This window comes from Monodelphis domestica, chromosome 3 (genome assembly GCF_027887165.1).
Source record: "Monodelphis domestica isolate mMonDom1 chromosome 3, mMonDom1.pri, whole genome shotgun sequence".
Lineage (NCBI taxonomy): Eukaryota > Metazoa > Chordata > Mammalia > Didelphimorphia > Didelphidae > Monodelphis > Monodelphis domestica.
In genome coordinates, this window is record NC_077229.1 from 209733173 (window position 1) to 209745895 (window position 12723).

Here is a 12723-nt window from a genome sequence, read left to right on the forward strand (position 1 = left end):
GGCCACCCAAAACAGTCCTTTCTCACTGGTCTCTCTGTTGCTGCCTCTGAGACTTATACCCAGAGTTCTAATCCATTTTAAAGCCAATGTGATGGGTGGCAAGAGAGTTTTTATATCTTGCTTAAAAGCAAGTTGACCACCCACTGTGGGAAAACGCTGCCAGTAAAACCTACATTGTTCTAAGGGAATTCTCCCTAGTCACAGAAACCAGAAAGCTTTCTCGCTTAGGTGCTGACCTGGGGATGAGTGCCCAACAAACAGGCCAAGAGCAGGAATGAATATGTTTCTGGGGGCAGAACTAACCAGAGGGGCAGGAAATGACTGAATCACTTTGGCCATCTGAAGTGCAGCTGCTTCAAAACTGAACAAGCCAAAATAATTTTTTTAAGCCCACCCAGTATATATTTCATTCCTAAAAAGAAAAAAAAAAGCAGCTGCAAAAATCCACCTAACCAACCTTTGGCATTATTAGAGGAAATGAATGACAAGTAAATGCTATATAACTGCTGCCAAATTAACTTGCCTAAAATGCCACTTTCCTCACATCACTCACCTGTTCAGTGGCTTTCAATAGTTCCCTACTGCCTTCAGGATAAAGCAATTTCCTCAGTCTAGCATCCCTGTTCTTCTATAATCTAACCCTAGGATGCTTTTCCAATCATATATCTCACTACACCATTCACAAAAATTTTACTCTTCCATTCAATTTAATTAAGAAAATTTTCAATCATCTATGGCATGCAAAGAATTAGGTAATGGAGATACAAATACAAAACAAGGAAAAACACTCTGTTCTTCAAGGAATTTAAAATTTTATTGGCTCAAACATACTTTTTGTATCTCCACTTCTGAGATCATTTGTTTATTTGTTACTGTGGTATTAACATCAACCCCTGTGGCTTTCTCATTTTAGAATATCTCTTTATCCTTGTAGCCCCCTTTTCCCATTGGTGAATTCTTCCAGGGCTCCCATTTATAGGAAGGGGTTAAGGTCAGCCACACTGAATTTCTCACCAGGCTCTGTTTATGACTTTCTGGAGTTCGCCATCATGTCCCAATAGATACTCCCCTCTCTCCCTCCTTCTCCCTAGCTCCCCCTTACCCATTTTATTCTCTCATTAGAATGTATTCTCTTTTAAGGCAGGGAATTTAATTTTGTTTGTATTTGCATTGCCAGCACTTAACACAATGATCAGCATATAGTAAGCTCTTAATAAATTATTGGGGATTGTTCATTAGTGGTCTGATGGCTATAGAATGTGAATTTCCCTTCAAAAAATTTATATTCATTCCAGTTCTTTCTTGCTCTTTCTTTCTTTCCCTTGGTTGGTATTTTCCTCACTAATTCTAAATGGAAACAGTACTAAATTTCATCATCTCTATCTTATTCTATTACCTCCCCTCTTATTCTACCCTCCCACCCCTATGTCTTCATCTGTCCTGGTCATCCAAAGCATATGCAAGGGTAAGGAAGCAAAAAAGTATTATGATATTGATTGATGTGGGACGGGAGGAAGAAAGAGATAACCCAGCATCATGAGTACTTTTCCACTAGTATCACATGCAACTTACAGAAAGGTCTTCAAAAGAGGATATGCAAGGGGACATCAATCAGGTTTACTATACTATAATAAGGAGATAAGAGACACTTTCTCCCCACATTAATTCAAAACAGCTGTAGCTAAGAAAAACATATTTGAAACTTTCCAAACAAAAATGTTTAAAATAATTGGGGACAGATTGTTTATTTGGGAAAGAAATAGGGCAATTCAAAGTTAACTTAAGACATATTGTTGAGAAGGGAGAAAAGGGAGGGGTAGAATTGATGTCCATGATTTAGAAAGGGAATTCGGTGAGGAATGTGCTGTTGTATAATGTGGTGGAGGTTCAATTGGTCTGTACTGGGAATGTGGACCAAAGAGCTCCCTTGGAAACTTTCAAGGACTCTAGAGATGTGGTGACCATTTTGGGGTATCTGGATGCTTCCCTCAGCATGGAAGTAGGCATTTTGAACGACACAGCAATCCCCTCCTTGGAGGGACAAAGTCTCTCTTGTGGGAAGTAGCATCCTCTGACTCTCCATGAAGGGCATGAGAAGAAACTCTTTCCTTTACCCTGCTGGAGCTCCCATGAGAAGCATGAACTCAACTAGGCAAAGCTGCACCTGGACCCTTGGATTCCTGATGCCTTGTCTTCTTCATGTTTCCTTTCCTGAGTAGGTTATCAAATATTGTTGTCAAGGTAAGTGAAGATGGATTGAGAAATACTGAGAACAGACCAACAGATAAATTAAAGACAGAATAACGAAATAAATAGACAAGGATGTGTATCTCATGGGGGACAATGGTTCTGCTCCCTAAAATCTCTGTATGATGGCAAAAAACACTGGGTTTAGATATTAGAGGAGGTAGGTCCACTTACCTGTGTAACTGACATGGGCATTGTACCCCCAGAAACTCAGGCAAACTTTTATCAAGGAAATTCTTTTGCTCCCTTAATCCTCATGACTCCTAGCCTAAAAAACATCCAAGGACTCTGATATTGCCTCCTTTGATCCTCCTTTAGATTTAAGATGGACAAAGAGATGGACCTCCAGCATACACCTCAATTCTATCAGGCTAAATCTCAGACATCTGCTTGTCCCCTAAAACTAAGGAATCTTTCATGAGGGTCATTCCCTATGTCTCCAGGCAGACCCCAGTCAGATGACTAACCCCCCCCCCCTCATGGAATGCCTGACTGGCTACCACTCTAGAGTCACATCCACACTAAGACACAGCATTTATTGTAAGAGTATAAAATCCACAGAGTTGATGGGTTTTGGGAGCAGCCTTCCATCTTGCTGCTCCACCTGTACTATCCTCCTGGCCATTCTCAACATTACTTTCTAAATTAATAAATTTCTCTTTTTATTTTTAAGCTAAGTTTTGGAGTCTTGCATTCTTGCACAAAGCTATCCTTCCCGAAACCCAAAAGGGTGCACCTCTGCACCCCCACAACATAACCATGAGCAAATCATTCATCTTTTCTAAGCCTTGATCTCCATACGTTTTAAGCAAGGAAGTGAAAGTCCTTTCCAAGTTTAAATCTAAATCCCTTGATCCATCCTCCTATGGACCCTTTCTCAAGAAAGTCAAATGTCCTCTTTCTCAAAGTTATAGCTGCACAGAGGAAGAGCTTTGTGGTAGGGTCCCACAGGGACTTCAACTGATAGCCCTAGCCTTTGTAAGACGATTAGGCATTAATGCACCTCAATAATTCCCAAAGAACCCAACCTTAATGTTGTGTCAGAATATCAAAGAGAAATAATAATTCACATGTATACAGTGCAAGCCAAATCTTCAGAAAAGCCTTCAAAAGAGGAAACACAGAAGCACATTAATCAGGGCACTATTCAACAATGAAAAGATAAGAGACACTTTCCCTTCATTAATGCAAAGCAGCTGCAATGAAAGAAATATTCCAGTGCATGTGGTGGTGGGGAATACTATTTACCAAGTACTCTGTTCTTTCAAGAACCGTGTAAGGTAGGTAGTCTAAGCATGAGTTTTTGAGAAGGAAAAACTAAGACTCAGTCAGACTCAGCAAGTGACTTGGCCCAGATTATACAACTAAAGAGAGAGAATTGGGAAAGGGAGGGCCAATTGTTAAATTTTCAGTATGAGCAATTTACTCCTCTGAAGTCAGCAAGTGTTATGAATTAGGGCTTGAGTTAGTGGTTTTTTGTTGATTATTTAGACTTAAGAAAATGATGGAGAAAATGTTAATAATGCAGATTAAACTGAAAAGTGTGTCATGCATACAGTGCTTTTTCAGATAGCCAGCTGTTAAACATTAACAACACAATTGAATATAGGGCTGCTGACTCCAAGTCCAGAACTCTTTCTCTGTACCAGGATCACACACACAGACACACACACACATATACACACACATCCCTAAGAAATCTCCTGCTGTTGACTTTAGAGAAATTCTTTACATTGACTAGTCGGGGGAAAAAGGATTTTTATCTTTATTTCTCCATGCCCTTCTCAGTAGTTGATTCCTCAGGGAATAGCTGTTCACATTGGTTGTTTGAATTCTAAATCACAGCAGGTTACACCTACATTGGATTTAAACTGCTATTGGGAGAGCTTGTGATATCATCTTTTGGGGGTCTCGTATGCTTGTGGTCACTGCAGGATCTTTGAAAACTCTCTGTATGCTATTCCATTCTGGATATCAGGGATTCCTGGAAAGCTGAAATGATCACTCCTTGATCAAAACTGTGAGAGTGGACAATTTGCACTCACACACCTGATAGGCCATGATATGGTGACTAAATTGAATAAAATTATTGTAAACCTTAAAGAAAATTAAGAAAAGTTGGGTGGGGGCAGCTCCATTGCCTAACCCTTACCACTCTTCTGCCTTGGAAGCAATACACAGTGTTGATTCTAAGATGGGAGGTAAAGATTTAAAAAAGAAGAAAAAATCTGGGGTAATGGAACTTTAATGATTTACTTAGAATTTTTTTTTTTTAGAAATTTGCTAAACATTGGTTATTTACCAGAATACTAACTTTGGCATAATTAAATGTGACCTATAATATTATATAAATATATGTTTATAATTGTATAATATTATATAAACATGTAATTTATAATTGCATAATATTATATAAATATGTAATTTATAATTATAGAATAAATATGTAATTTGGCAAATGTATCATATAAATATGTAATTGGCATATGTGTGTATATAGTAGATAAATATGTAATTTGTCCAAATCATCTATATGTACATATATTTGTATGTGTAGACACATACAACTATGGCATAGGAATAAGATGGTGCTGCACTTAAAGAGAGAAGGTATAGGGATGTCATGCTATACTAAGGGGTAGATTGAAATTGGCAAGCTATCATAAATTTGATAAAGCAAGCAAAATGCAAGGCATCATTGTCAGGTCTAAAGACCACAAGGGAAATTTGGGGGAGAAGGGACTTTTAAAAATCCTAAAGCAAATTATACAAGTGCCCCTAAATCTGACAGAGACCCTTTTCTAAATTACAAAGTTATAGAGTTGGCTTCCCTTGGGAGAGGACGGAGATTTCCTAATAATATTTGAGTTTAAGTTTCCATTTGTGGAGACCAAAGTGGATCTAGAAAAGCAAGCTTGAAGTCATCATGTTTGACAGCAAGTAAAACAGACTTGTTTGGTTACAGGAGTCTGCAGGATTTGATACTCACCCTCAGGCAAATGTAACTCCTACAATTTAAAAATGGGCTTTATTGCTAAAAATTCAGGGATCTTTTAAAGAATTTTTTTTAGCATACATCTGTGTGTGGTGGTATATATGGGTTTTCTTTTCTTTCTGCATATGTGTATGTTTATATTTATCCTGTACATGACTTACCTTTGTACTTGTTTTCTTCTTCATTAGAATGCAAGTGTCTGAGGGCAGAGACTGTTTCCTTTTTGTCTTTGCATCCAACATGGTACCTGAAACAGAGCAGAGGCTTAAGATGTGTTTGCTGATTTATTGCTTAATTAATACATAGGTCCACAAGTGCTGGAGAAGTGTCTCTGATCTGGGGCTAGAATCCATCTCTCTCTAAATATATACTGTTAAAATGTGGCTACAAATATATCAGGCTCAACAACACACACAGAGTATGGGTTGAGTGATCACAGAGTCACTAATATTGGCTGTTCCACTCATGCCTATGATCAAAGTTAATTTTGTCTGACCTATTAAAATCATTTAAGATTCCTTCCTCGTCATCTTGTGTTCTATAATGTCCAACCTTCTTTAGCTGTAAGTTCTTAAAGGGCAGGTGATTCAAATTAATTTAACAAACATTTTAAAACATCTGTGTACAGAGTCCTGTGTTAGCTAGGCTCTGAAGAAGATGCAGAGTTTAGAGAGAGGCAGCAAAATGAAGTGGAAAAGGCTTTCCAGAGCCTTTGGAAAGGACCTAGGTTTGAATTCTGCCACTGCCACTCTCTATCTGTGTAACTTTAGACAAGGCACTTAGATGATCAGTGATCCTGACTCTTTGGGAGTTTATAGTTAGGTTGGGGGATATGACACACGGACAAATATTTATAACATTTAAACGTACCACTGAGGTCTGGAGTGGATGGGATTGGGATATAATTATGTCAGGCAACATCTCAACTGGGAATTTTAAAGAATAGGTAGTGCTAGGATAGGATTTTAGAGCACAATTTAGGGAAAACACAAAAGGAAAACATATATATATATATATATATATATATATATATATATATATATATAATTTTATTAACAGGATGGGGATGAGGGTTTGAGAATAACAGAGGGGTTGTAGTTCTGGGTATAGGGGAAATGTGAACGTAGGTAGGAAAATGCTTTACACACAAAGGATGGAAAGTAGCCCAGTTTGGCTGCACCACAGAGAAGTCATGGGTAAGGAGAATCCTTTACTTCAATATCCCACCAAGTTATTACCCTCTATCTCCTCTCTCCTTCCTAGCCAGACTCTTAGAGTCATCTGTTTTCATGGCTTCTCACCTCATTGCAATCTGGTAACCAAGTTACCATCCTATAATTATGAAATCTAGTGACCTATTCCTATTCTAAATGCTCCTTGAATTCTCTTTCTCTTTTCAGTTCTAGTTCCACATCACCAGTGGTTTGATAGACTCCTAAAAACATCTCCAGCTCACAGGACCCAAACAGAATCCATTATTGTCATTCAGTTGGTCAGTCATGTCTGACCCTTGGTGACCTCCTAGACCATGGTCATCTATGGGTTTTATAGCATGGATACTGACGTGGTTTCCCATTTCCTTCTCCAGTGGATCCTTTTGTCCCCCCACACACACATAAGCCCCACCTCCTCCAAACTTCCTAAATTTGTTTAATCTATTAAGTATGCATTTATTAGGTGCCACATGAAAACTACTATGCTAGATGATGCGGGTTCAAAGACAAAGATCTTACAGTCTACTGGAGAGATAAATCTAAAGGCATGTGTCCCTGCCCCAAACCTGACCCCCACTGGAGAGTAAGAGGAAGTGATTGAATGAGAAATATTTTGGGATATAAGAGAGTGGGCATGCTAACTGATGGGATATGAGAGGTGAGAGAGAGGGAAATCAATGGACCTTTGTTGAAGACACTATAAGTCTTTCAGGCTCTTTTGACTTTTCTCTCTTCCTCCCTCCCCATAGTCAATCACTTGATAAACCTTGATACTTTCTCCCCAATATCTTTTGCTTATTCCCCACTTTCTCAGTTCACATGGCTGCTACCCTAATTTAGGCTCTCACAACCTCCTATTAATATTGCAATAACTTGGACCTAATGGACAGTTAGGTGATACAGTGGATAAAGTGCCTGGAATTCACTCAGGAGAAGCTGACTTCAAATCTGGCCTCAGATACTTATTAGCTGTGTGACCTTGGCAAAGTCACTTATCCTTGTTTGCCTCATTTTCTCATCTGTAAAAATCAGCTGGAGGAGGAAATGGCAAACCATTTCAGTATATTGTCCAAGAAAACACCAAACAGATATGATGAATGTGACTCAACAATAAGCCTAACCTTTGTGATTTCTCTGCTTCCAGGTTCTCCTTTCTTCCATCCATCAACCCCAGAGCCGCCAGATCAATTGTCTGACCATTTCATTCCTCTGCTCAAAAACCTTCAGTGTGATTCCCTGTTGTCATTGGGATGAAATACAAATTCATATGGTATTTGGAGTCTTCTACAACATGATTCACACCTTCCTTTGTAGGCTCATTTCCTGTTATTGCCCTGCACATCTCTACATTCCAGTCATATTAGCCAAACTCTTTCCAAATTTGACATCGCATCACACACTTTTGCCCAGATTATTCCTTTCCCCTATAACTGTGCTCTATCCTTACTGCTGCCCCTTAAATCCCTTAGCTCCCTTCCAAGATCCACCCATGTCTCCCTCCTTATTTTCTCTATCTTAGACCCCCAGTTGTTAATGTCCTCTCCCTCTTCAAATTATCTTTTTTCAAAACTTTACCTTAGTATCAATTCTAAGACAGAAGACAGGGAATGGCTAGGCAAAAAGGGCTTAAGTGATTTGCCCAGGATCAAAAAACTACAAAGTATCTGTGTCAAATTTGAACCCAGGTCCTCATGACTCCAAGCCAAGCATTCTACCGAGCTGCCCCTTATATTCAATTTATCTTGAATTTGCTCATCTATGGTTTTGTGCTATTTCCCCAGTAAAATGTTAGCTCCTTGAGGATAAGAACTCTGCTTCTGAATTTAATTTCTGCTTATTGAATTGAATTGAAGTAAATATAAGATTGGAAAAGTGAAGAGTTTAAAAAAAAAAGACTTTTTTCCCACAGGTGATACAAAGTCATTGAAGAAGTTAGAGGAAGGGAATGGCATGATCAGATCTATGCAGTGGAAGATTAATCTATGATTTGTCAGATAGACTGGAAGTGAGAGAAATTGATGGCAAAGAGCCTACTGCAGCATTCCAGGAGAGATAAGGACCTTGAATCAGGGTGTCATGGGAATAGGAGGAGGATAGTTGTGAGATTGCCAGGAAGAATCCATAGGACTTGGTCACTGATTAGTTTTGGGAAATGGGAGAGATGGAAGAGTAGAAGACAGTGAGACTTTCTAGCCTTAAGAAGTCAAGAGAAGGAGCCATTCTGGTGAAAAAGATGCTGAACTCAGTTTTGGACCTGTAGAAAAGTATCAATAAAGTGCTAAATGGGAAACTTCACTTTCCTTATCTGTGAATGAAAAGGATTAGACTTGATGGCTTCTAAAGTCCCTTCCAGCTCTAGATAATCCTTAGAGCATTTTGAGTTAGATCTTCCTCTATGGCTATTCTACTGCACCATCACTTGAGGATGACATCAGTGCTACCATATGGGAAATTGTACACCAGCATCAGACAGCAGATCTAGGGTGAGGGGTTACAAAAACAGAACCCAGAAGTGAGATTTACAACAAATCCCCCTTCTGCTCAACAGCTAATTCAGTGGGATTCCCCGAGACCTATTTTGAAAATATTTAGTTCTTTCATCCCAGTCTGGGAGTGGGAGGATGGATGTTACTCATTGCTGTTGGTCAGGAAGGATTAGATATCTTGGGATAATAAGAATAATCTCTTTTATTTAGTACTATAAGATTTGCAAGGTACTTTACACATATTATTTCATTTAATCCTCAGAATAACTCTAGGAGATAGAAATATTATTATCCTCATTTTACAAATGAGGAAACTGAGACAGACAGAAGTTAAATGATTTGCATAAGGCTACACAGCAGCTAATAAGTATCTGAGGCAAGATTTGAACTCAGGACTACTTTACTCCATCCCATTCTCTTTCTGCTATTCCATCTAGCTTCCTGAAGGAGAGATGAAATGATGCTGTAGTGAAATGATCCTGACCAGTTTATTGGATGTGTGTTTGGGAGGAGGATGATAAATATGAGAGGAAAAAATAATGGGGGGGAGTGCTAGTGAGACCAGTCACTTTGATCGGAAGGTAGGGAAGTGATTGGATTCTTACTGGAGAACTAAGGAAAGCTATTTGCTTTGTGCTGGCCCTCAGCTATTTCTATGGGCTTAGCACAACCAATAATGGGAAGCTAGGGGCTGGCCACAGGAAATCACAGTTTCAGAAGTGGAGCCTTAATTAGCTTGGGAGAATGAGCTATGGAACAAGGAAGTGATGAGTTAGACCCAAGAGAGGTCTATATAAGTGATGAGGACCAGGTCCCACATCATACAGGTACACAGAGAGGGTTGGCTTTTTTTTTTTAATTAAGATCAGAAGAACTAGATTATAGATTCTTTGTGGTTTTTTTTCTTGTTTATTTTTTCAGTCATGTTCGATTCTTCATGACCCTATTTTGGGGTTTTCTTGGCAAAGATACTGCAGTGGTTTGCCATTTCCTTCTCCAACTCATTTTAGAGATGAGAAACTGAGGCAAACAAGTTTAAGTGACCTTTGGGTCACATAGCTAGTAAGTATCTGAGGTCAGGTTTGAACTCAGGAAAATGAGTCTAGTAAGGGGAAAAGCCAGAACAGAAGAATAGGGCAAGATCATTAGGGAGCTTCCTAAGGTGCTGGAGTATGGAGATGGGGTAAAGGTAGTAGGAGATGTCTTTGGGGCCCAGATAGGGACTAATCTTTTCATTCTGTGAGCATCAGGACTGAAAAAGGATGAGGCTTGTAATGAATTCAGAAATGAAGTCTGGTGCTACCTTGTACATTCTAATCTCCTTCCCTGTCAGCTAGTGCCTTTTCCTCAAAATTAGCTTGTATTTAATTCTTTAGATATACCTATATTTGAATGCATTGTCTCCATCAAAAGCACAGAAGTTCCTCAAGTGCAGGGTCTGGTCCATTTTGTACTCCCTGCACCTGGTATATGGTGGGTGCTCTAAAGGGGCTTATTAATGGGTTGATGGATTGATTTTCCAATTCTTAGCTAGTGAGTTGAGTGTAATGAAAGCCAAGATGATTGAGTCAGAGTGAAATATGAGAAAAGTTCCTTTTTAGACCCTTTTATGACATATTGAGGGCTACAGTGACCAACTGTGGAGAGGTGCTCATGGCAACTCTGATTGCCAATTCCACAGTCATGGAAGTAGAATCAAGTTAATCTCAAGGCCCAGATCCAGAAGAATTTAATAACAGGGGAGAGCTGAGGAGAATAACAAATTTCATCAACCTCTGTAAAATGTGAAGGGTTGTTCCCTTTTTCATCTCTCATCGTTGGGTCTTTGTGGTTGTTTCTCCTTTTTTCTGGTGACATCATGGACTTTGGGGGTTTAAATGAGGCAGTAATACAAAGTGGTTAGCTTCACTCTCTCTTCTACAGTCAGTGAAGTTCAGTGTCAAGAAAACACCTTTTTTAGGTGAGTTAGGAGGTCCATAAGCTGTTATCTGAGAGATGGAACTAATGCCTGGGTAGAGGTTGGGGGAAGAATGCTTACTGTATCTCTGCTACAAGGCCCCTGGAATTTAGGATGTCAATAATTGATCACCTATTGTTTCTTCCATGAGAATAGGAATTTTTTGTTTGTTTGTTTTTTGAGGTAGGGACAATGTTTTTGTCTTCCTTTGTATCCTTAGATCTTAGCACAGAACCTGATGCATAAGAAACCCTTATTAAATGTTGGTTGACTGCTTGACTCTGATTGTACTGGACATAAACAAGGGAAAATCTCATCTGCTATAGAAGGCAGCATCTCCCTGTAGGATGTGGGTGCCCTCAGGGACCGAGAGAGCATGCCCAGCTTGATGGGAGATGCTAATAAATTCAGTGATCAACCCATTACAAATACTATGACACCTAATGATAGTGAAGTCAGCCCTCACCAGTGAGCAACACAACCAGCTGCTCAGAGGAGTTGCTTATGTAGTTGGAAGTTGAGGGAAATGAGGCAATCACCGTGATGCTGTAGAGCAACAACAGTCACACTTTTTGGTCTCAGGCTCCTTGACACTCTTAAAAATTACTGAAGACTTGAAATTGGGGCAGCTAGGTGGCTCTGCAGATAGAGAGCCAGAATTCACTGCACTTTTAAGTTTAATTTGCATCATTAACATTATCCATCACTTTCTCATGTTTAGACAGTTAACAAAACACTAACTCAAACCCTGAGGATCTGTAGGGTTTGCCTATGTGCACGATATAAATGCTCACTTAGAAGTTTTAGCAATTAGCTTTCATGAACCAATACGAGCTATTTCCAGCACACTCTTCATATCCTCATCAATACTTACACTAGTAGGAATGAAAGAATCATAGTGCTACCATGAAAATATTTTTGACATTGAAAACCTCCTGAAAATGTCTCAGGATGGGCAATGACAGCTATGTGCCTCAATGGATAGAGTATGAAGTCTAATAAAGACAGGAGATCCTGGATTCAAATTTGATTTCAGACACTTCCTAGCTATATGACTCTGGGCATGTCATTTCACCCTGATTGCCTAGTTCTTACTTCTTTTGTGCCCTGGGACAGAAAGTTAATATCAATTCTAAGACAGATGGTAAGGAATGGAGGGGGAGGGGGAGAGTGCCTGGACCTTTACTTTGAAAACCCCTCATATAAGGAAAAGAGCTTTGGCATTGACAATAAAAAGGGATTTGAGTTTGAATCCTGCCTCTCACTGGCTCTATGACTTTGGCAAAATCACAGACATTTTATTTTTCTGGACCTCAGATCTGGACCTGTAAAGTGAAGTAAGTGGATTAGATCAGGGCTTCTTTAGCTTTTGTGTCTTGGACCTTCCCCTGGGGGCAGTCTGGTGAAGGTTAGAGATCCCTTCTCAGAATCATGTTTTTAAATAAATAAAATGAAATTCAAAGCATTATGAAATAAGCCAATTACACTGAAATACAGTTATTGGATGGCAGAATGAGGTGGCACAATGGATAGAACACTGGGCATGGTGTCAGGAGTACCTGAGTTCAAGTCTAGTCTAAGACATTTACTAGCCAAAGGACCTCAGGCAAGTCATTTAACCCTGTCTGCCTCAGTTTCCTTATCTGTAAAATGAGCTGGAAAAGAAAATAGCAAACCATTCTAGTATCTTTGCCAAGAAAACTCCAAATAGGGTCACAAAGAGACTGAAGCAACCAAATAACGAAAGCCATCAAAATATAAAATATAAAAATATTATCATGGACTCTAGGATTAGACGATCTCTACAGAAACTTTCAATCTTCT